The sequence below is a fragment of the Phyllobates terribilis genome, unplaced genomic scaffold (assembly GCF_046119375.1).
Source record: "Phyllobates terribilis strain yellow unplaced genomic scaffold, ASM4611937v1 Scaffold_4__5_contigs__length_816908805, whole genome shotgun sequence".
Lineage (NCBI taxonomy): Eukaryota > Metazoa > Chordata > Amphibia > Anura > Dendrobatidae > Phyllobates > Phyllobates terribilis.
The window spans coordinates 363,023,166-363,048,295 of NW_027362764.1; the positions used below are offsets into that span (position 1 = coordinate 363,023,166).

At 53.8% G+C, this 25,130-nt stretch overlaps 1 protein-coding gene across 6 annotated transcripts in view; it reads left to right on the forward strand.

Annotated features, from left to right (window-relative positions):
• The first annotated feature begins 11,178 nt into the window (after nucleotides 1–11,178).
• Nucleotides 11,179–25,130, forward strand: part of CCDC127 (coiled-coil domain containing 127) — a 56,866-nt gene continuing 42,914 nt past the window's right edge. For 3 of the 6 annotated variants that reach the window (XM_073678457.1, XM_073678455.1, XM_073678458.1), the window contains exon 1: nucleotides 11,545–11,592. The gene's annotated coding sequence lies outside the window, so the exon portion shown is untranslated. Of the gene's footprint in view, nucleotides 11,372–11,491; nucleotides 11,593–25,130 lie in introns of those variants that run through there. The other 3 variants (XM_073678456.1, XM_073678452.1, XM_073678454.1) reach the window with 3 other exon arrangements.

A 25,130-nucleotide genomic window follows, 5' to 3' on the forward strand; every position in this document is an offset into this window, starting at 1 on the left:
GTCCCCCCGTCCACAGAGCCGTTCCACTAATGCTGTCCCCCCGTCCACAGAGCCGTCCCACTAATGCTGCCGCCCCCTCCTCAGAGCCGTCCCACTAATGCTGCCGCCCCCTCCTCAGATCCATCCCACTAATGCTGCCGCCCCTCCTCAGAGCCGTCCCACTAATGCTGCCGCCCCCTCCTCAGAGCCGTCCTACTATTGATGTCGCCCCATTAATGCTGCTGCCCCCTCCTCAGAGCTGTACCACTAATGCTGCTGCCCTCTCCTCAGAGCCTTGCCACTAATGCTGATGTTACTAATGCTGCCGGTCCCTCCTCAGAGCCGTCCCACTAATGCTGCCATTTCTAATGCTGTCGGCCCCTCCTCAGAGCCGTCCCACTAATGTTGCCGCCCTCTGCTCAGAGCAGTCCCACTAATGCTGCCTTTACTAACGCTGCGGCCCCATCCTCAGAGCGTCCCACTAATTCTGGCACTCCCTCCTCAGAGCCGTCCCACTAATGCTGCCGCCCGCTCTTCAGAGCAGTCACACTAATGCTGACGCACCCTCGACAGAGCCGTCCCACTAATGCTGCTGCCCCCTCCTCATAGCTGTCCCACTAATGCTGCCGGCCCCTCCTCAGAGCCGTCCCACTCATGCTGCTGCGCCCTTCTCAGAGCCATCCCACTAATGCTGCCGCCCCCTTCTCTGAGCCATCCCATTAATGCTGCTGCCCCCTCCTCAGAGCCGTCCCACTAATGCTGCCGTTCTCTCCTCAGAGCTGTGCCACTAATGCTGCCGCCCCCTTCTCAGAGCTGTGCCACTAATGCTGCCGCCCCCTCCTCAGGGCTGTGCCACTAATGCTGCCGCACCCTCCTCAGGGCTGTGCCACTAATGCTGCCGCACCCTCCTCAGAGCTGTCCCACTAATGCTGCCGTCCTCTCCTCAGAGCTGTGCCACTAATGCTGCTGCCCCCTTCTCAGAGCTGTACCACTAATGCTGTCGCCCCCTCCTCAGAGCTGTGCCACTAATTCTGCCGACCCCTTCTCAGAGCTGTGCCACTAATGCTGCTGCCCCCTCCTCAGAGCTGTGCCACTAATGCTGCCGCCCCCTCCTCAGAGCTGTGCCACTAATGCTGCCGCCCCCTCCTCAGAGCTGTGCCACTAATGCTGCCGCCCCCTCCTCAGAGCTGTGCCACTAATGCTGCCGCCCCCTCCTCAGAGCTGTGCCACTAATGCTGTCGCCCTTTCCTCAGAGCTGTGCCACTAATGCTGCCGCCCCCTCCTCAGAGCTGTGCCACTAATGCTGCCGCCCCCTCCTCAGAGCTGAGCCACTAATGCTGCCGCCCCCTCCTCAGAGCTGTGCCACTAATGCTGCTGCCCCCTTCTCAGAGCTGTGCCACTAATGCTGCCGCCCCCTCTTCAGGGCTGTGCCACTAATGCTGTCGCCCCCTCCTCAGGACTGTACCACTAATGCTGCTGCCCTCTCCTCAGAGCCATGCCACTAATGCTGATGTTACTAATGCTGCCGGCCCCTCCTCAGAGCCGTCCCACTAATGCTGCCGTTAGTAATGCTGTCGGCCCCTCCTCAGAGCCGTCCCACTAATGTTGCCACCCTCTCCTCAGAGCAGTCCCACTAATGCTGCCTTTACTAATGCTGCGGCCCCATCCTCAGAGCGTTCCAATAATTCTGGCACCCCCTCCTCAGAGCCGTCCCACTAATGCTGCTGGCCGCTCTTCAGAGCAGTCACACTAATGCTGCCGCACCCTCCTCGGAGCCATCCCACTAATGCTGCCGCCCCCTCTACAGTGCCGTCCCACTAATGCTGCTGCCCCCTCCTCATAGCTGTCCCACTAATGCTGCCGGCCCCTCCTCAGAGCCGTCCCACTCATGCTGCTGCTCCCTTCTCAGAGCCATCCCACTCATGCTGATGCCCTATCTGAGCCATCCCACTAATGCTGCCGCCCCCTTCTCTGAGCCATCCCATTAATGCTGCCGCCCCCTCCTCAGAGCCATCCCACTAATGCTGCCGCCCCCTCCTCAGAGCCGTGCCACTAATGCTGCCGCCCCCTCCTCAGAGCTGTGCCACTAATGCTGCCGCCCCCTCCTCAGAGCTGTGCCACTAATGCTGCCGCCCCCTTCTCAGAGCTGTGCCACTAATGCTGCCGCCCCCTTCTCAGAGCTGTGCCACTAATGCTGCCGCCCCCTCCTCAGAGCTGTGCCACTAATGCTGTCGCCCCCTTCTCAGAGCTGTGCCACTAATGCTGCCGCCCCCTCCTCAGAGCTGTCCCATTAATGCTGCTGCCCCCTCCTGAGAGTCGTCGCATTAATGCTGCTGCCCCCTCCTCAGAGCCGTCCCACTAATGTTGTCGCCCCCTCCTCAGAGCCACCCCACTAATGCTGACGTTACTAGTGCTGCCGCCCCCCCCTTAGAGCTGTCCCATTAATGCTTTCGCCCCCTCCTCAGAGCCGTCCCACTAATGCTGCCGCCCCCTCCTTAGAGCTGTACCACTAATGCTGCCGCCCTCTCCTTAGAGTTATCATAATAATGCTGCCGTCCCCTCCTCAGAGTTGTCCCACTAATGCTGTCCCCCTGTCCACAGAGCCGTCCCACTAATGCTGTCCCCCCGTCCACAGAGCCGTCCCACTAATGCTGCCGCCCCCTCCTCAGAGCCGTCCCACTAATGCTGCCGCGCCCTCCTCAGATCCATCCCACTAATGCTGCCGCCCCTCCTCAGAGCCGTCCCACTAATGCTGCCGCCCCCTCCTCAGAGCCGTCCTACTATTGATGTCGCCCCATTAATGCTGCTGCCCCCTCCTCAGAGCTGTAAAACTAATGCTGCTGCCCTCTCCTCAGAGCCATGCCACTAATGCTGATGTTACTAATGCTGCCGGTCCCTCCTCAGAGCCGTCCCACTAATGCTGCCATTTCTAATGCTGTCGGCCCCTCCTCAGAGCCGTCCCACTAATGTTGCCGCACTCTCCTCAGAGCAGTCCCACTAATGCTGCCTTTACTAACGCTGCGGCCCCATCCTCAGAGCGTCCCACTAATTCTGGCACTCCCTCCTCAGAGCCTTCCCACTAATGCTGCCGCCCGCTCTTCAGAGCAGTCACACTTATGCTGCCGCACCCTCGACAGAGCCGTCCCACTAATGCTGCTGCCCCCTCCTCATAGCTGTCCCACTAATGCTGCCGGCCCCTCCTCAGAGCCGTCCCACTCATGCTGCTGCGCCCTTCTCAGAGCCATCCCACTAATGCTGCCGCCCCCTTCTCTGAGCCATTCCATTAATGCTGCTGCCCCCTCCTCAGAGCCGTCCCACTAATGCTGCCGTTCTCTCCTCAGAGCTGTGCCACTAATGCTGCCGCCCCCTTCTCAGAGCTGTGCCACTAATGCTGCCGCCCCCTCCTCAGGGCTGTGCCACTAATGCTGCCGCCCCCTCCTCAGGGCTGTGCCACTAATGCTGCCGCCCCCTCCTCAGAGCTGTCCCACTAATGCTGCCGTCCTCTCCTCAGAGCTGTGCCAATAATGCTGCTGCCCCCTTCTCAGAGCTGTGCCACTAATGCTGTCGCCCCCTCCTCAGAGCTGTGCCACTAATTCTGCCGACCCCTTCTCAGAGCTGTGCCACTAATGCTGCCGCCCCCTCAGAGCTGTGCCACTAATGCTGCCGCCCCCTCCTCAGAGCTGTGCCACTAATGCTGCCGCCCCTCCTCAGGGCTGTGCCACTAATGCTGTCGCCCTTTCCTCAGAGCTGTGCCACTAATGCTGCCGCCCCCTCCTCAGAGCTGTGCCACTAATGCTGCCGCCCCCTCCTCAGAGCTGAGCCACTAATGCTGCCGCCCCCTCCTCAGAGCTGTGCCACTAATGCTGCCGCCCCCTCCTCAGAGCTGTGCCACTAATGCTGCCGCCCCCTCTTCAGGGCTGTGCCACTAATGCTGTCGCCCCCTCCTCAGGACTGTACCACTAATGCTGCTGCCCTCTCCTCAGAGCCATGCCACTAATGCTGATGTTACTAATGCTGCCGGCCCCTCCTCAGAGCCGTCCCACTAATGCTGCCGTTACTAATGCTGTCGGCCCCTCCTCAGAGCCGTCCCACTAATGTTGCCGCCCTCTCCTCAGAGCAGTCCCACTAATGCTGCCTTTACTAATGCTGCGGCCCCATCCTCAGAGCGTTCCACTAATTCTGGCACCCCCTCCTCAGAGCCGTCCCACTAATGCTGCTGCCCGCTCTACAGTGCCGTCCCACTAATGCTGCTGCCCCCTCCTCATAGCTGTCCCACTAATGCTGCCGGCCCCTCCTCAGAGCCGTCCCACTCATGCTGCTGCTCCCTTCTCAGAGCCATCCCACTCATGCTGACGCCCTCTCTGAGCCATCCCACTAATGCTGCCGCCCCCTTCTCTGAGCCATCCCATTAATGCTGCCGCCCCCTCCTCAGAGCCGTCCCACTAATGCTGCCGCCCCCTCCTCAGAGCTGTGCCACTAATGCTGCCGCCCCCTCCTCAGAGCTGTGCCACTAATGCTGCCGCCCCCTCCTCAGAGCTGTGCCACTAATGCTGCCGCCCCCTTCTCAGAGCTGTGCCACTAATGCTGCCGCCCCCTCCTCAGAGCTGTGCCACTAATGCTGTCGCCCCCTTCTCAGAGCTGTGCCACTAATGCTGCCGCCCCCTCCTCAGAGCTGTGCCACTAATGCTGTCGCACCCTCCTCAGGGCTGTGCCACTAATGCTGTCGCCCCCTCCTCAGGGCTGTGCCACTAATGCTGTCGCCCCCTCCTCAGGGCTGTGCCACTAATGCTGCCGCCCCCTCCTCAGAGCCGTCCCACTAATGCTGCCGCCCCCTCCTCAGAGCCGTCCCACTAATGCTGCCGCCCTCTCCTCAGAGCAGTGCCACTAATGCTGCCTTTACTAATGCTGCGTCCCCATCCTCAGAGCGTCTCACTAATGCTGGCACCCCCTCCTCAGAGCCGTCCCACTAATGCTGCCGTCCGCTCTTCAGAGCAGTCCCTCTAATGCTGCCGCCCCCTCCTCAGAGCCGTCCCATTAATGCTGCCACGCCTTTCTCAGAGCCGTGTCCCATTAATGCTGCAGTCTTCTCAGAGCTGTCCCACTAATGCTGCTGCCCCCTCGACTGAGCCGTCCCACTAATGCTGCCGGCCCCTCCTCAGAGCCGTCCCACTAATGCTGCCGCGACCTTCTCAGAGCCGTCCCACTAATGCTGCCGCCCCCTCGTCAGAGCTGTCCCATTAATGCTGCTGCCCCCTCCTCAGAGCTGTGCCACTAATGTTGTCGCCCCCTTCTCAGAGTCGTCACTCTAATGCTGCAGCCCCCTCCTCAGAGCCGTCCCACTAATGCTGCCGCCCCCTCCTCAGAGCTGTCCCATTAATGCTGCTGCCCCCTCCTGAGAGCCGTCGCATTAATGCTGCTGCCCCCTCCTCAGAGCCGTCCCACTGTTGTCGCCCCCTCCTCAGAGCCACCACACTAATGCTGACGTTACTAGTGCTGCCGCCCCCCCTTAGAGCTGTCCCATTAATGCTTCCGCCCCCTCCTCAGAGCCGTCCCACTAATGCTGCCGCCCCCTCCTTAGAGCTGTAGCTCTAATGCTGCCGCCCTCTCCTTAGAGTTATCATAATAATGCTGCCGCCCCCTCCTCAGAGTTGTCCCTCTAATGCTGTCCCCCCGTCCACAGAGCCGTCCCACTAATGCTGTCCCCCCGTCCACAGAGCCGTCCCACTAATGCTGCCGCCCCCTCCTCAGAGCCGTCCCACTAATGCTGCAGCCCCCTCCTCAGATCCATCCCACTAATGCTGTCGCCCCTCCTCAGAGCCGTCCCACTAATGCTGCCGCCCCCTCCTCAGAGCCGTCCTACTATTGATGTCGACCCATTAATGCAGCTGCCCCCTCCTCAGAGCTGTAGCACTAATGCTGCTGCCCTCTCCTCAAAGCCATGCCACTAATGCTGATGTTACTAATGCTGCCGGTCCCTCCTCAGAGCCGTCCCACTAATGCTGCCATTTCTAATGCTGTCGGCCCCTCCTCAGAGCCGTCCCACTAATGTTGCCGCCCTCTCCTCAGAGCAGTCCCACTAATGCTGCCTTTACTAACGCTGCGGCCCCATCCTCAGAGCGTCCCACTAATTCTGGCACTCCCTCCTCAGAGCCGTCCCACTAATGCTGCCGCCCCCTCCTCAGAGCCGTCCCACTAATGCTGCCGCCCCCTCCTTAGAGCCGTCCCACTAATGCTGCCGCCCCCTCCTTAGAGCCGTCCCACTAATGCTGCCACCCCCTCCTCAGAGCCGTCCCACTAATACTGCCGCCCCCTCCTCAGAGCCGTCCCACTAATGCTGCCGCCCTCTCCTCAGAGCAGTGCCACTAATGCTGCCTTTACTAATGCTGCGGCCCCATCCTTAGAGCGTCCCACTAATGCTGGCACCCCCTCCTCAGAGCCGTCCCACTAATGCTGCCGCCCGCTCTTCAGAGCAGTCCCACTAATACTGCCGCCCCCTCCATAGAGCCGTCCCACTAATGCTGCCGCCCTCTCCTCAGAGCAGTGCCACTAATGCTGCCTTTACTAATGCTGCGGCCCCATCCTCAGAGCGTCCCACTAATGTTGGCACCCCCTCCTCAGAGCCGTCCCACTAATGCTGCCGCCCGCTCTTCAGAGCAGTCCCACTAATGCTGCCGCCCCCTCCTCAGAGCCGTCCCATTAATGCTGCCACGCCTTTCTCAGAGGCGTCCCACTAATGTTGCCGTCTTCTCAGAGCTGTCCCACTAATGCTGCTGCCCCCTCGACAGAGCCGTCCCACTAATGCTGCCGGCTCCTCCTCAGAGCCGTCCCACTAACGCTGCCGCGACCTTCTCAGAGCCGTCCCACTAATGCTGCCGCCCCCTCCTCAGAGCTGTCCCATTAATGCTGCTGCCCCCTCCTCAGAGCTGTGCCACTAATGTTGTCGCCCCCTTCTCAGAGCCGTCACTCTAATGCTGCAGCCCCCTCCTCAGAGCCGTCCCACTAATGCTGCTGCCCCCTCCTCAGAGCTGTCCCATTAATGCTGCTGCCCCCTCCTGAGAGCCGTCGCATTAATGCTGCTGCCCCCTCCTCAGAGCCGTCCCACTAATGTTGTCGCCCCCTCCTCAGAGCCACCCCACTAATGCTGACGTTACTAGTGCTGCCGCCCCCCCTTAGAGCTGTCCCATTAATGCTTTCGCCCCCTCCTCAGAGCCGTCCCACTAATGCTGCCGCCCCCTCCTTAGAGCTGTACCACTAATGCTGTCCCCCCGTCCACAGAGCCGTTCCACTAATGCTGTCCCCCGTCCACAGAGCCGTCCCACTAATGCTGCCGCCCCCTCCTCAGAGCCGTCCCACTAATGCTGCCGCCCCTCCTCAGATCCATCCCACTAATGCTGCCGCCCCTCCTCAGAGCCGTCCCACTAATGCTGCCGCCCCCTCCTCAGAGCCGTCCCACTAATGCTGCCGCCCCCTCCTCAGAGCCGTCCTACTATTGATGTCGCCCCATTAATGCTGCTGCCCCCTCCTCAGAGCTGTACCACTAATGCTGCTGCCCTCTCCTCAGAGCCTTGCCACTAATGCTGATGTTACTAATGCTGCCGGTCCCTCCTCAGAGCCGTCCCACTAATGCTGCCATTTCTAATGCTGTCGGCCCCTCCTCAGAGCCGTCCCACTAATGTTGCCGCCCTCTGCTCAGAGCAGTCCCACTAATGCTGCCTTTACTAACGCTGCGGCCCCATCCTCAGAGCGTCCCACTAATTCTGGCACTCCCTCCTCAGAGCCGTCCCACTAATGCTGCCGCCCGCTCTTCAGAGCAGTCACACTAATGCTGACGCACCCTCGACAGAGCCGTCCCACTAATGCTGCTGCCCCCTCCTCATAGCTGTCCCACTAATGCTGCCGGCCCCTCCTCAGAGCCGTCCCACTCATGCTGCTGCGCCCTTCTCAGAGCCATCCCACTAATGCTGCCGCCCCCTTCTCTGAGCCATCCCATTAATGCTGCTGCCCCCTCCTCAGAGCCGTCCCACTAATGCTGCCGTTCTCTCCTCAGAGCTGTGCCACTAATGCTGCCGCCCCCTTCTCAGAGCTGTGCCACTAATGCTGCCGCCCCCTCCTCAGGGCTGTGCCACTAATGCTGCCGCACCCTCCTCAGGGCTGTGCCACTAATGCTGCCGCACCCTCCTCAGAGCTGTCCCACTAATGCTGCCGTCCTCTCCTCAGAGCTGTGCCACTAATGCTGCTGCCCCCTTGTCAGAGCTGTGCCACTAATGCTGTCGCCCCCTCCTCAGAGCTGTGCCACTAATTCTGCCGACCCCTTCTCAGAGCTGTGCCACTAATGCTGCTGCCCCCTCCTCAGAGCTGTGCCACTAATGCTGCCGCCCCCTCCTCAGAGCTGTGCCACTAATGCTGCCGCCCCCTCCTCAGAGCTGTGCCACTAATGCTGCCGCCCCCTCCTCAGAGCTGTGCCACTAATGCTGCCGCCCCTCCTCAGGGCTGTGCCACTAATGCTGTCGCCCTTTCCTCAGAGCTGTGCCACTAATGCTGCCGCCCCCTCCTCAGAGCTGTGCCACTAATGCTGCCGCCCCCTCCTCAGAGCTGTGCCACTAATGCTGCCGCCCCCTCCTCAGAGCTGAGCCACTAATGCTGCCGCCCCCTCCTCAGAGCTGTGCCACTAATGCTGCTGCCCCCTTCTCAGAGCTGTGCCACTAATGCTGCCGCCCCCTCTTCAGGGCTGTGCCACTAATGCTGTCGCCCCCTCCTCAGGACTGTACCACTAATGCTGCTGCCCTCTCCTCAGAGCCATGCCACTAATGCTGATGTTACTAATGCTGCCGGCCCCTCCTCAGAGCCGTCCCACTAATGCTGCCGTTAGTAATGCTGTCGGCCCCTCCTCAGAGCCGTCCCACTAATGTTGCCACCCTCTCCTCAGAGCAGTCCCACTAATGCTGCCTTTACTAATGCTGCGGCCCCATCCTCAGAGCGTTCCAATAATTCTGGCACCCCCTCCTCAGAGCCGTCCCACTAATGCTGCTGGCCGCTCTTCAGAGCAGTCACACTAATGCTGCCGCACCCTCCTCGGAGCCATCCCACTAATGCTGCCGCCCCCTCTACAGTGCCGTCCCACTAATGCTGCTGCCCCCTCCTCATAGCTGTCCCACTAATGCTGCCGGCCCCTCCTCAGAGCCGTCCCACTCATGCTGCTGCTCCCTTCTCAGAGCCATCCCACTCATGCTGACGCCCTATCTGAGCCATCCCACTAATGCTGCCGCCCCCTTCTCTGAGCCATCCCATTAATGCTGCCGCCCCCTCCTCAGAGCCATCCCATTAATGCTGCCGCCCCCTCCTCAGAGCCGTGCCACTAATGCTGCCGCCCCCTCCTCAGAGCTGTGCCACTAATGCTGCCGCCCCCTCCTCAGAGCTGTGCCACTAATGCTGCCGCCCCCTTCTCAGAGCTGTGCCACTAATGCTGCCGCCCCCTTCTCAGAGCTGTGCCACTAATGCTGCCGCGCCCTCCTCAGAGCTGTGCCACTAATGCTGTCGCCCCCTTCTCAGAGCTGTGCCACTAATGCTGTCGCCCCCTTCTCAGAGCTGTGCCACTAATGCTGCCGCCCCCTCCTCAGGGCTGTGCCACTAATGCTGCCGCCCCCTCCTCAGGGCTGTGCCACTAATGCTGCCGCCCCCTCCTCAGGGCTGTGCCACTAATGCTGTCGCCCCCTCCTCAGGGCTGTGCCACTAATGCTGTCGCCCCCTCCTCAGGGCTGTGCCACTAATGCTGTCGCCCCCTCCTCAGGGCTGTGCCACTAATGCTGTCGCCCCCTCCTCAGGGCTGTGCCACTAATGCTGTCGTCCCCTCCTCAGAGCTGTGCCACTAATGCTGTCGCCCCCGCCTCGGAGCTGTGCCACTAATGCTGCCGCCCCGCCTCGGAGCTGTGCCACTAATGCTGCCGCCCCCTCCTCGGAGCTGTGCCACTAATGCTGCCGCCCCCTCCTCGGAGCTGTGCCACTAATGCTGCCGCCCCCTCCTCGGAGCTGTGCCACTAATGCTGCCGCCCCCTCCCCGGAGCTGTGCCACTAATGCTGCCGCCCCCTCCTCGGAGCTGTGCCACTAATGCTGCCGCCCCCTCCTCAGAGCTGTGCCACTAATGCTGCCGCCCCCTCCTCAGGGCTGTGCCATTAATGCTCCCGCCTCCTCCTCAGGGCTGTGCCATTAATGCTGCCGCCCCCTCCTCAGGGCTGTGCCATTAATGCTGCCGCCCCCTCCTCAGAGCTGTGCCATTAATGCTCCCGCCCCCTCCTCAGGGCTGTGCCATTAATGCTGCCGCCCCCTCCTCAGGGCTGTGCCACTAATGCTGCCGCCCCCTCCTCAGGGCTGTGCCATTAATGCTGCCGCCCCCTCCTCAGGGCTGTGCCATTAATGCTGCCGCCCCCTCCTCAGGGCTGTGCCATTAATGCTGCCGCCCCCTCCTCAGGGCTGTGCCATTAATGCTGCCGCCCCCTCCTCAGGGCTGTGCCATTAATGCTGCCGCCCCCTCCTCAGGGCTGTGCCATTAATGCTGCCGCCCCCTCCTCAGAGCTGTGCCATTAATGCTCCCGCCCCCTCCTCAGGGCTGTGCCATTAATGCTGCCGCCCCCTCCTCAGGGCTGTGCTATTAATGCTGCCGCCCCCTCCTCAGAGCTGTGCCATTAATGTTCCCGCCCCCTCCTCAGGGCTGTGATATTAATGCTGCCGCCCCCTCCTCAGGGCTGTGCCATTAATGCTGTCGCCCCCTCCTCAGGGCTGTGCCATTAATGCTGCCGCCCCCTCCTCAGAGCTGTGCTATTAATGCTGCCGCCCCCTCCTCAGAGCTGTGCCATTAATGCTCCCGCCCCCTCCTCAGGGCTGTGCCATTAATGCTGCCGCCCCCTCCTCAGGGCTGTGCCATTAATGCTGTCGCCCCCTCCTCAGGGCTGTGCCATTAATGCTGCCGCCCCCTCCTCAGAGCTGTGCCATTAATGCTGCCGCCCCCTCCTCAGGGCTGTGCTATTAATGCTGCCGCCCCCTCCTCATGGCTGTGCCATTAATGCTCCCGCCCCCTCCTCAGGGCTGTGCTATTAATGCTGCCGCCCCCTCCTCAGGGCTGTGCCATTAATGCTGCCGCCCCCTTCTCAGAGCCGTGCCATTAATGCTGCCGCCCCCTCCTCAGAGCCGTCCCACTATTGCTGCCGTTACTCTGTGGTGCTTCTCAACTACCTCAGGTTTGCCTACAAACAAGAGGAGCTTTAGCGTTCACGAACGTCACGTGCAGCCTTTACGTCACAGTCCAGCCCACTTTTTTAAGATCAACTTTATTAAACGCAAAGCATTGAAAAACCTGTAATGAAGTAGAGTTAAGGTTTTACTGTTCAGTGACTTCAAGTGAGTATTGCCGACATTATAGCACAGTACAGTGTTTATAGCATGATGAGAAACCAATGAGCTCGTTATCAGTTATTTACGGCGTTGTGTCTCACTTTTGTGCCCCCTATGTACTCTGGCAAATGGTACGGTCCTTACGTCCGGACGTGTAGGTGTGGCTTAGAGAGCAGTGCGTGGGGCGTGGCTTTCGCTGGCAGGTTTCTGGTGGGAAGCAGCAGTCGGTGAGTTGCTGGACTGTGTCAGGGACAGTAATGAGAACGCCCCTTACACTGGCGGTCATGCGGTTTATGGCTCCTCACTGCCGCATCATGGAGACATGTGTGAGGCAGGATTTCTAGCGTAGTCGCAAAGTTTTTTCTTTTGTATTTCCTTGTCATCTGTTATATGGGTGGGAGACGTCTTGCAGTTTTCACGGATATTCTCAAATTGTGTAAGGTTAAGTGTGAAGAGTGGGATGAGTAATGCTATGTGGCAGCAGGCTGCCCCTGTCAGGGAGCGTGTGACTTCCGTGTAGGGCAGCAGGTGTATCCAAACCTTCCGTTTACCTCACCCTCTTCCCCAGCAGGTTGCTGCATAATCTGTAGTTACAGTTCACATGTAAGACTGCTTTCTCACACAGCAAACCTGTCAGCAGAGTAACTGCAGGCAGTGTCATGTTGCGGCTGCTGCACTGATTGATATGACACCTGAGGTGAATAAATCCGTCATGTGCTTCTTGTGTAATCAGTGTCTGCAGTTTTCAGTTAATGAGATGCCCGTGCTCTGGGGCGTGTCTGTACGCAGGGTCTTATGGTGCTGTAGGCCAGATCAGCAAGAAAAGACCTGTCCACAGGCCGCCCCTATCTGTCTGTCTCTGAAATGAGCAACATACTTGCGCTCCCCATGGTTGATGGGTTGTGGGTGGCCCCGAAGCACCTCACTGGGTCACGCCCAGCCCACTTGCAGCCAGAACTTGATGTGACATCAGAGGAGGGGGTCACGTGATGCCGAATGAGTGGTCAGCAATAGCGCCGCTTACAGGCAACAATGACCACGGAAGCTATTAACAAAAACTCTTATCTCCACAGTTTAAATCGATGGGGACATTGTTAATAGTAGTGAACAACCTCTTTAAAGGGAACCTGTGACCAGGTTTGGCTGATATGAGATACGACCAGCACCTTTCGGCCCTCATCTACAGCATACTAATATGCTGTGTATAAGCCCCTGATCTGGCCTGCAACAAAAGAAAAACCCCTTTTATTATACTTGCTTATGGGGCTGTCTATTTCTATGGGCATCGCTGTCTTGGTCCAGCGCCTCCCTTCTTCTTGCGATGCCATCGCCTTTTTTTCCTGACTAAGTTTGAGCTTTCCCATACATAATGCGAGTAAAAATAGGAATTTTTATTCAACAATTATATAAAAGACATAATAATGGGGCAGAGAACGAAATCACTACAGGAAGCAAGTCATAGATAATAATTAGTGTTGAGCGAGCATGCTCGATACTGCTCGGTACTCGCCCAAGTATCTCACTACTCGGGATGTTCGGCGAGCACCGAGCATTTCCAGGTTACTCGGGCGGGAGCTCGGGTTTCCGCCCTGCATGTTTGGCGTTCTTTACAGAGCCAATGAACATGCAGGGATTGCCAACCTGTCACTGTAATGCCGCAGCCATGTTTGTGGGCATTACAGTGATTGGCTGGCAGCACAGCGTCACCTCGAGTATTTAAAACCGGACACAGTCGCCCAGGATCAGACAGTGTAGGGAGAGTGCTGCTGAGTTAGGGAGAGATATATAGTGCGAAATAGGTAGTGTAGGGTCTCTAAAGCCTGCCAAATCAAACAAACAGTCCTTCTCAGGACTAATATCCATCCCAGATATCTGTCTGGCAAGCTGTATAGGAGACGCAGTGGTTATACCAGCAAATTCTGCATTACAGTCCTGTGTGCTCCTGTTGGTCAAATTGCTAGACTTATCCCCCGGTCTCAGGGGCCAGGAAAAATTCTTTTTTTTTTTTCATCTAAATCCTGTATTTTTTTTTTTCTCGATCAGACTGTACAAATACGCGTCTTATTAACCTTTTGGTATCCCCCCCCACCCCACCCCCAAAAAATAAAAAAAATAAAAAAAATTGAGTGTGACTGTTCAGACACCAATATATCTGTTTAAAAGAGTTTGGTGGAGGCCAAATCTCTGCATTATCCTGCTTTTGGCATTTTTTGCTGTAAAAAAGACAGTAATAGTGTCTCCCTGACTGATCAGACACCAATATATCTGTTTAAAAGAGTCTGGTGTAGGCCAGAAAAATAGAACTGTGGTTTTCCTTTTCCACGGTTCTAATCTACTTTTTATTACCCTTTTTCCATTGATAGTGCGAGTGTAAGATATTTTACTTCATTTACAATGGGCAAGGCGCGTGGCAAGGGACGTGAAACTGGACGTTCTGGTGATGGTGCATGTAGAGGACGGGGCCGTGGCCAAGGTGAAAATGTGCCACAACAGCCACATCTTTCTCGCTCCCACTTCTTGACCGAATTACTAGGGAAGCACACTACAACACCAGTATTGCGAACTGATCAGTGTGAACAGGTTATTAATTGGATAGCAGATAATACTTCCAGTTACCTGGGCACCACCATCTCCGGTCTGTCTTCCACACGGTCAAGTTTTAGTAGCCGTGAGTCTCGACCGCATACTCCTCCTCACCCTGATGCTCCTTCTTCCCATCATGCCGAGTGTCGTCAGACAGCAACTGATCCCACACTTGAACACTCTGAAGAGCTGTTCACTGGTCCATTTCCATATTTGTGCCCCTCGCCTGCTCCGCATGAAGTGGTGGAAGAGGAGATCCCATGTAGCGATGCCCAAATATTTGAACAGCCACGGCAAGTCGACGCTGGCAATTTGTCACAAGAGGTGGACGATGACGAGACACAATTGCCACGAAGTGAGGAGGAGGATCGTGATGCGCAAGAGGAGGAGGAGGTGGTGGATGATCTAGTAACTGACCCAACGTGGCAGGAGGACACGCAGAGCGAGGCCAGCAGCACACAGGGTGAGGGAGGCAGAGTACCCCAACAGGCAGGAAGAAGCAGTGTGGTGGCCGCACAGAGAAGGCGGGCAACAGTTCCCCGTAACACCAACACGAGGGACGTTGCCAGTACAACCGGTAGGTCTTCCAGAGTCTGGAATTTTTTTAAAGACTCTGCTGATAACCCCAAAAAGGCCATTTGTACCACCTGCCATGCCAGCATCAGCAGGGGTGACAAAACTACCAGCCTGACCACCACCAGCATGATCAGGCACATGTCAGCAAAGCACCCGACTTTGTGGGGCGAACCCCAGGGTCCACGACCAGTGTCAGCGGGTGTCACCACTGCTTCTTCCGCTGTTGTGCGTGTAATAGAACCCCCTGTTGTGTGTGCAAGGCAATCCCCCTGTCCATACTGCATGCAAAGATGCCCCCTCCTCTCAGTCTTCACTTGTTACGGCAGTTTCTCAAGAAACAGCATCAACGTCCATGTTCCCCTCCAGCATTCAATTGTCCATATCCCAGAGCTTTGAACGAAAGCGCAAATTTGCAGCTAACGCCCCACAGGCCACAGTCCTAAATTTGCACATTTCATGACTGCTTGCGTTGGAAATGCTGCCTTTTAGGCTGGTGGAGACGGAATCCTTCCGCAACCTTATGGCGATGGCCGTCCCTCGGTACTCGGTCCCCAGCCGACACTATTTTGCCTGGTGTACCATCCCCGCACTACACAAGCACGTGCCCCAAAACATCTGCCGTGCCCTCAACAACGCAGTTACTGGGAGAGTCCACCTGACAATGGACACGTGGACAAGTGCTTGTGGCCAGGGACGGTACATCTCCCTGACGGCACACTGGGTAAACCTAGTGGAAGCCGGGACCCAGTCGGACCTTGGGACGGAACACATCCTCCCCACACTGAGGATTGCGGGCCCTATGTCAGTCAGAGTTGCTCCCACAGTGTACAGCTCCTGCACATCATCCTCCTCATGTTCAGCCTCCATCTCGGATATCACCACATCAGTTACAAGCTGGAAGCACTGCAGTACTGCCTCAGCCAAGCGGCAACAGGCTCTGCTGAAACTCATAAGCTTAGGTGATAAACCTCACACTGCTTGTGAGTTGTGGACAGCTGTGAAAGAGCAGGCAGATCTGTGGCTGAGACCGCTGAACCTACATCCAGGCATGGTCGTGTGTGACAATGGCCGTAACCTGGTGGCGGCTCTGAGGCGAGGCGAGATCACACACGTACCATGCCTGGCTCATGTGCTTAACCTCGTGGTTCAGCGGTTTTTTAAATCTTACCCCGAGTTGCCAGATCTGCTTGTCAAAAGTGCGCCACCTGTCAGCTCATTTTCGCAAGTCGGCTACAGCTTCCACCGCCCTTGCTGTGTTTCAGCAGCGTTTGCAGCTTCCGGCACACCGACTGGTGTGTGATGTCCCCACACGTTGGAACTCTACCCTCCCACATTTTGCAAAGGATTTGTGAGCAGAAGAGAACAGTTGTGGAGTACCAGCTGCAACAAGGCCGTCGATATTCAGGTCAGACTCCACACACAAGACCTCAGGAGTGGACCTGGATGTCTGACATATGTACCATCCTGACAAACTTTGAGGAGTCCATCAAGATGGTGAGTGGCGATGACGCCATCATTAGCGTCAGCATCCCACTTGTCTGTCTTTTGCAACGCTCTCTGCAGAGAATTAAAGAGGAGGCATTGCAGCCAGAGTATGATGAGATTGATCAAGAAGCCGTAACAGGCGATTACAGCCCAGCCTCATGTCATCCCAATGTGCTTTGGGGGACAATGAGGAGGATGAGGAAGAGCAGGAGCTGGTATCATGCGCTGTAGACGGTAGTACCTGTACAACTGTCATACCGTCTGTTCAGCGTGGGTGGCCTGAGGACAGGGAGGAGGAGGAGGAGCGCATGGTCAGTCGTCATCTTGGTGAGGACACGGAAGTCTTGCCCATTACCACTCTGGCACGCATGGCTGACTTTGCTACGCTGCCTTAACCGTGACCCTTGCGTTGTCAAAATGTTGGGTGACAGTCATTACTGGTTGGTGACACTTTTAGACCCCCGCTACAAGGAGAACTTTCACTCTCTTATTCCTGAGGTGGAGAGGTCTACAAAAATGGGGCAGTACCAGAAGGACCTTGCTGCAGAACTGTTAAAAAAAATTCCCATCTGAACACGCTAGCGGCAGAGGTCACAGTTCGTTGACCAACCAAGGCGTACAGACGAGAGAGACGCAACTCCAATCCAGCAGAGGCAGGGGAACACTGTCAACGTTCTGGGACAGTTTTCTGAGACCCGCCCAGCTTACAGGCCCTGAGGCACGGGGTACTCTCACAAGGAATGGAAAGTTTCAAAAGATGGTGAGGGGAGTACCTTGCCGACCGTACCAGCGTCCTCCGTGATTCCTCTGTGCCTTTTAATTATTGAGTATCCAAGAGTGTTATCGGAGCGTGTTTTTAGTGCCGCTGGGGGAATTATAACTGATAAGCACACTCGCCTGTCAACTGACAATGCTGACAAGCTGACCCTTATCAAAATGAACAAGGGCTGGATTGGGCCAGAATTCTAATCACCAAATGACAGCAGAGTAACAAAGTCAAATCCACTGTGTTATTTCGGGAGGTGTATTCCTATGCACCGCTTCACACCCACAGATGGGTATATTCTTCCTCATTTTTGCTGTATTTTGCTCTTCTCCTTATCCTCAGCCTCCGCCACCACTATACCACCAGGGTGACCGTGGTCCGTGTTGCCAGCATTACAAGTTCCTCTGTCCTAATTTTTGACAGCTTTTGCTTGGAAGGCATAGGCAAAGACTATGGGAGACCCACTCCCCAATAATGGGAATAATGTTTTTAATATGCTGTACTGCATGGCTCTTGTAAGGGACATGAAAACTGTCTTGTTAAGCTACTGCGGCCTCCACCACTTTTCCAAGGGGCGTTGATATTGTCTTTTTTATTCCACTGCGACCTCCACCACTTTTTCAAGGCTCATTAAAACCATCTTGTTAAGCTACTGCGACCTCCACGTCTCTTCCAAGAGGCATTAAAACCGTCTTGTTAAGCTACTGTGACCTCCACGTCTCTTGCAAGGGGCGTTAAAGCCATCTGTTAAGCTACTGCGACCTCCACCACTTTTCCAAGGGGCATTGATATTGTCTTTTTATTCCACTGAGACCTCCACCATTTTTCCAAGGGGCATTAAAACCATCTTGTTAAGCTTCTGTGACCTCCACCACTTTTCCAAGGGGCATTAAAACCGTCTTGTTAAGCTACTGCGACCTCCACGTCTCTTCCAAGGGGCTTTGATATTGTCTTTTTATTCCACTGCGACCTCCACCATTCTTCCAACGGGCATTGCATTTCCTCCTAATTTTAGTCAGCTTTTGCTTTTCAATGCATAGGCGAACACTAAGGGAGACCCACTCCTCAATAATGGGTAGAAGGTTTTTTAGTATGCTGTAATCCACGTCTGTTTCAAGGGGCATTGCAGTTCCTCATAATTTTTGGAAAACCTTCCATTCACTGCTTAGGCCAACAGTGCACAGGAGACCCAGTTGCTATAAATGGAAAAAAACGGTTTAGTTAAGGCCCTCTGACCTCCATGTCACTTCCAAGGGGCATTGGAGTGCCTTGAAATTTTTGGTAGGCATTGCACTCACTGCATGCCCTATAACTGTGTAGCCGAACCGCTCCTTTTGGTATAGAAACATATCCTACAAGACATGTGTGGTTGACTGGCCTGATATTGATGTGAATGGTCCCTGTTCCTCCTGCTCTTTCTCCTTTGCCACCACCTCATTCATCACCAGAAGCTTTGTTTTAACGGGAGTCATAGAACTGGGATAGTAGCAGGAAAACATCCAGCAATCCTTGGAGAAGGTAGGATATGCGCCAAAACGCTGACCGCCTCAGGCCTAGCCGCTACTACATACGTGCGCTTGCATTCCAAAAAAACGAAGCAGATGCTAACTTCTATCATCATCATGCTCCTCACCTTGGCACTCTCAACTCCCCTGATGGAGAAGCCAGGGCCCACCGAAGGAGTCTGGTTCTCTGGTGGGCTCATCCAATGCTGCCCTAAAGCAGGCCAGGTTAAGAAAAGTGCTGGGGAAGTTCCAAGGAGAAATAGGGGCGGCCGGGGACCGTTTATGGACTCCAGGCAGCCCCCAGGCGGCTGGGGACCGAGTGTGGACACCCGGCCGCGGGGCGGCTGGGGACCGAGCGTGAACATCCGGCCGCCAGGCGGCTGGGGACTGAGTATGGATACCAGGCCGCCGACGCAGCCATGACATGGTGGCCGGCGTCTGCCTCCACATGCCTAAAAGGCCCAATTTAAAGTACAAGCAAGCTAGCAGTATGGTATTGCAGCCTGGGGGTGGGTGGGTGGCAGGCTACATACTTGTGCTTGCATTGCAAGGAATGGGGGAGGTACAATTGAACACTGCCATGGGACAAGGACTTGCACGGGGATAGTTGCAAGTCTGCAACTTCTGATGGGCACACTTTTAGGCAGTGACCTGGGTGTCAGAGATGCTTCCAGGGGTCTTCCCCATGCTGTTCCCATGTCTTTTCAGCACTGTATGCATGTTTCACACAGCACATGGGCAGATAAGGTTGTAAAATGTTAAAATGACATTTCCCGGTGAATGCATTTGTCACGGTTGAAAGCAATACAAAAGTGCAAAAAAAAAAACGCATAAAAAATGCTACTTGTGAACATAGCCCAAGGTGTGGAGGAGTATTTTTGTTTTTGGTTATTTATTTTACCTTATACACAAGTCTTTACCCTGGAAAGGAAGTTCCTTAACATATTTCACAGGAAAACCGTTTCAGTTTCGTTTTTGAACGTTTTATTGTGAGCCCATAAAAGTGGCTTAATACCTCTGAACACGTTGTTGACAGCAGTGACCTGGGGGTCAGAAATACTTCCTGGGGCGATCCCCATGTCTTTTGAGCACTGTCACTATCATTTTTGGCACTTTTTAGGCTTTCTACAGACTGCCGGGGGTGCCACCGCAAAAATGCTTGGGTCTCCCATAGACTAACATTGGGCTCGTTGCTCGGCCCGAGCACCAGAGTATCACGGTGAGCTCGGCCCGAGCTTCGAGCACCCGAGCATTTTAGTGCTCGCTCAACACTAATAATAATACCAAGTATATCAAATTCTCATGGGAAGTGAAAAGAACTGCATTCATATGGAGAAATCTGCTTGACACAATGGTTTGTATATCATAAGGGGTATAACAATCATAAAAAAAAAGTACCACAGTTGAAGAAAACGTTTAGATGTATGTGTATATACTGTAAGGAGGCTAATGGTCGTGTAGTCGATGGGAGGTATGTATCGCAGAGATGGCTGGTTTCTGTGATGTAACCTGGAGTATTTTCTCTAGTGCACGCTCCTCTAGTTGCACCTGGGAGCCAGGGTACGGGTTGCTAGAAGAGATGGGAGGGTCCAGCAACCCACATACCTAACCTCTGGGTGTTGTTTCTAGCCTTTATAATGGAGGCTGTTGTTTGTCACATGGTCTGTGTGTGTGGAGGGAAATGGCCTCCAGTGTATGTTTTGCCTCCAGACCAAGCCAGGACACTGGACGCTACACCAGCCTGTGTGACCACAGCGCTGGCCATCCAGGTACTTTGCTATAAGGACTGTTATCTTTGCTTTTGCCTGTTTTTTGTTTGCTTTTTCCTTTTGCGAATGGTTAATTGGTTTATGAAGTCAATAAACCACTATGGACATTTAAAGGAACATGCCTCCTGTTTGACTCAAACCGCACCTGAGTGAGTACCATCTATATATATTTGTAAAAAAAAAAATTCTCTGAGAGCGTAACTGTCCGAGGCCTTTATAGACTGCGCAAGCGCTGCCTGGACCCCACAGAGGAACGCATCCACATCCTAGATGAGGATTGTGGCCCAGGAGATCATGGTATGCGTAAGCACTGAACGCATACCGCAATCTCCGGCACAACAACTTACCTATCCGGGATTGCCGTGGGGTCTCTTCGGGCCGGAGGCTGGGAGATGAATCCGCCGTCGGAAACGGCGAATGCGCATAGCACACTTCCGGTGCTGTTTTGTTGAAGACACACTTGCAGTGTGTCTTTAACAAAATGGCACCGGAAAGTGCGGACCGCACAGGTGCTGATTCCGGCGCCACAATCCCGCAGCAGCACATGACCGAATGGGGGCGCAGGATGGCAGCAGCACATGGCAGAATGGCGGCAGCGCATGACGGGGGCGCAGGATGGCGGCAGCGCATGACGGGATGGAGACCATATATCAATATAAATGCTCTCCACCTAGCTAGCTATTTGAACCCGTTATATTCTATGCCCAAGTGGCGAGCATTTTTATTGGTATATGGTCTCCCATGCTGGTATTTGTGCTCCTCAATCCTTTTCCCCATCCAATCCTGGTGTGCATGGCACCCCTCACTCCCCAATCCTGGTATGCATGGCACCCTTCACCCCTATCACGCTGCACACATACAAAAAATAAACACTTATACTCACCTTTCTTCCCTGTGCTCCAGCACTATGTCCCGTTCTGCCGGAGGCCGGGGGAGGAGTGCGGCACCATTTTGCTGAAGACACACTGCAAATATGTCTTCAGTAAAATGGTGCCGGATAGCGCTATGCACAGTTTTCCTCCTGGTCAGGTAAGTATGTAAGAATGGCACCGGAGATAGCAGTATGCTTTCGGTGTCTACGCATACCGGGATCTCAGGCGCCATACACACTCCCCTTATCTGTAACGGCTCCATGCGTTCTGTCTGGAGCCAGACTGCGCAGGCTTGTCACGCTTGCACAGTCTATAAAGGCTTCAGACATATGCGCATCTCCTGTTATATAGAGATCTATAATATAACCTGGGATGCGTCCCTCTGTCTGAAGCCTCGATAGACTGCGCATGCGTGATGCGCAGTCTGGCTCCAGACAGAAGCAGGCATCCAGCCGTTACAGGTAAGAGGAGATGTATGGTGCCGGAGATCGCGGTATGCGTAGACACTGAACGCATACCGCGATCTCCGGTGCCATACTTGCATACTTACCTGACCGGGAGGAGCTTTGCTGCGGCGCCTCTCTTATGGCCAGAGACCGGGGCAGGGGTGAGGCGTCGGATCGGTGCGTGCGCATAGCGCTATCATTCACCATTTTACTGAAGACACATTTACAGTGTGTCTTCAGCAAAATGGCGCCGGACAGCGCGGTGCTCCGGCGCCGCTCTCCGGCAGAACAGGACGCTGCAGCGCTGGAGTACAGAGAAGAAAGGTGAGTATAATTGTTTATTTTATTTTTTTTTGTATGTGTGTACAGTGTGAAAGGGATGAAGGGGCCACACATACCAGGATTGTGGGGTGAGGGGACCATGCATATACCAGGATTGAGGGGTGAGGGGTACCACGCATATGCCAGGATTGTGGGGTGAGGGGTACCACGCATATGCCAGGATTGTGGGGTGAGGGGTACCACGCATATGCCAGGATTGTGGGGTGAGGGGTACCACGCATATGCCAGGATTGTGGGGTGAGGGGTACCACGCATATGCCAGGATTGTGGGGTGAGGGGTACCACGCATATGCCAGGATTGTGGGGTGAGGGGTACCACGCATATGCCAGGATTGTGGGGTGAGGGGTACCACGCATATGCCAGGATTGTGGGGTGAGGGGTACCACGCATATGCCAGGATTGTGGGGTGAGGGGTACCACGCATATACCAGGATTGTGGGGTGAGGGGTACCACGCATGCCGGGATTGGATGGTGGGGACAGGATGGGGGCAGCACAAATACCAGGAGGAGGGCAGCACATGCCACACATTCCAGCATGGGAGACCATATACCAATAAAAATGCTCGCCACCCAGGCGTAGAACGGGTTCAATAGCTAGTATATGTATATCACACAATGCCTAGTATAAGCAGTTTTGTATATATTTAAATAGTAATTGTGCAAAATGAATTTATATTGCACAAAATCCCTAATGTAAACATTTCTATATATAAAATAGTAATTGTGCAAAATAACAATGGTCCCAGAAATATGTATCCGATATAACAAAGTGAAGCAACGTAAATGCTGAGCAATGTCTCCACCTAGTGGCTTCAAAGAGAACTACAGTTAAAGCACACTCCTATTGCAAACTGTAATGGTAAAATAGTGTCAGTTACACCAAAAAAGACTGTACAGGTGCATCTCACTAAATTAGAATATCATCGAAAACTTAATTTATTTCAGTTCTTCAATACAAAAAGTGAAACTCATATATAGTCACTACAAACAGAGTGATCTATTTCAAGTGTTATTTCTGTTAATGTTGATGATTATGGCTTACAGCCAATGAAAACACAAAATTCATTATCTCAGTAAATTAGACTAACAAAAAAATACCCGCAAAGGCTTCCTAAGCGTTTAAAAAGGTCCATTAGTCTGTTTCAGTAGGCTCCACAATCATGGGGAAGATTGCTGACTTGACAGATGTCCAGAAGGCAGTCATTGACACACTCCACAAGGTCCCAGAGTTCCAATTTTTATTTGGAAGTCAAGTTCCCAGAGTCTGGAGGAAGAGTGGAGAGGCCACAATCCAAGCTGCTTGAGGTCTAGTGTGAAGTTTCCACAATCAGTGATGGTTTGGGGAGCCATGTCATCTGCTGGTGTAGGTCCACTGTGTTTTATCAAGACCAAAGTCAGCGCAGCCATCTACCAGGAAATTCTAGAGCACTTCATGATTCCCTCTGTCGACAAGATTTTTTGAGATGGAAATTTCATTCTCCAGCAGGACTTGGCACCTGTCCACACTGCCAAAAGTGCCAATACCAGGTTTAAAAACAACAGTATCACTGTGCTTGATTGGCCAGCAAACTCACCTGACCTTAACCCCATAGAGAATCTATGGGGTATTGTCAAGAGGAAGATGGGAGACACCAGACCTAACAATGCAGCTGAAGGCTGCTATCAAAGCAACCTGGGCTTCCATAACACCTCAGCAGTGCCACAGGCTGATCGCCTCCATGCCACGCTGCATTGATGCAGTAATTGATGCAAAAGGAGCCCCGACCATGTATTGAGTGCATTTACTGAACATACATTTCAGTAGGCCAACATTTCGGATTTTAAAAACATTTTTCAAGCTGTTGTGAAGTATTCTAATTTACTGAGATAATGACTTTTGTGTATTCATTGGTTGTAAGCCATAATCATCAACATTAACAGAAATAAACACTTGAAATAGATCACTCTGTTTGTAGTGACTATATATGAGTTTCACTTTTTGTATTGAAGAAATGAAATAAATGAACTTTTTAATGATATTCTAATTTAGTGAGATGTACCTGTATAATTATATCAGACAAGTGTCAAAAGTGTAAGTTATAGGTGAAACAAAGCACATACAAGACATGTATGCAATAGGAATGTACAGGTTATGTTCTCAAAGATGAGCAGATAGATGTGGAACAACACTTCCTGAGGATGTAAAAATGTTAGTTACCCAGACTTGCACCCCTCTAACACGTGTATTGCGTCATCGCTTCTTCAGAGAGGGTGTGGAATAGACTGAGGTCACATTTATTATATATTTTACTCCACATTATCTTTTTTACATGCACACTTTTATTATTGCAATCTAATCCTGACTGCTTTCTTCTAGTCCAATATTAACAACATATAACCTTGGTGTATACATTCAGCATTTCTCTTTCTATGTAGTACTAATATAACCTCCTTATTTTACTTTATTTTTATGAGTGATAATTGAATGATCTTTTCTCCTAATTAGATCAAAACAAATATTGATGTGCTACCTAAGGACATATCCCTTTAAGTTGTTGTATATACCAGGCCTGTGGAGTCTGTAAGCCAAACCTCCAACTCCTCAATTTCCATGACTGACTCCCTCATACATGGCTCATGTTTAAGTGATAAATTTACTGTAGCACCGATTCATCTCAGCTAAAAGTCTAGACCCTTAGATCAGGAATAGGACAGACATTTATAGGACATTTCATAACTTTCCCAAATTCTTATGAAAAAATATTCCCAACAAACTGCATTGAACTAATGTACCCAATTTATTATATATTTTAGGAGTTGGTCCATTTTATACCGACTCCACCAAAATGGACTCCCGACTCCACAGCCCTGGTATATACAATCTCTTTTTTTTTTCTGCGCTGTCCTGACCTCTTAGGCTACCATTCTGCCCCCATTCACTTTGAAATATCTCATCATGGTTTCTTGGACAATGCATGGTACTGGGGCATGCTATCTCTTCCCCCTCCGGGATATACCTTGGGATATTGCCCAATCCCCTGGGGTTAGTGTGGCAGAGAGCACTATAAATTACAGTGACTCGATCCCCCAGTCAACTGTGCTGCCCCCATGATGATGCTCTCCACCTATCCATTCACAGGTTACCACGTCATCACTGCGTCACGGTCTCCCGGAAACCGTGGGCTCCGGCTGCGTGCTATCTCCTCCTCCCTGGGGCATGTCATCTTTCCCCTTTGTTGGACCAGCACTCCTCCCATTTGGCACAGGTAGTTTTAATTAGCAGGAGACTGCAAATAGGGTCTAGCCTATTTTTGCTCTCACTTGAGAGCTTGAGGAAGGTGAGTTACAATGCTCCTTTCATGTGGTGTTGGTGCAGTGTGTCGGCCATTGTTGCTGTGGTATTGTGCTTGTGGGGCGGCGTGGTCTGGAGTCATGGGACT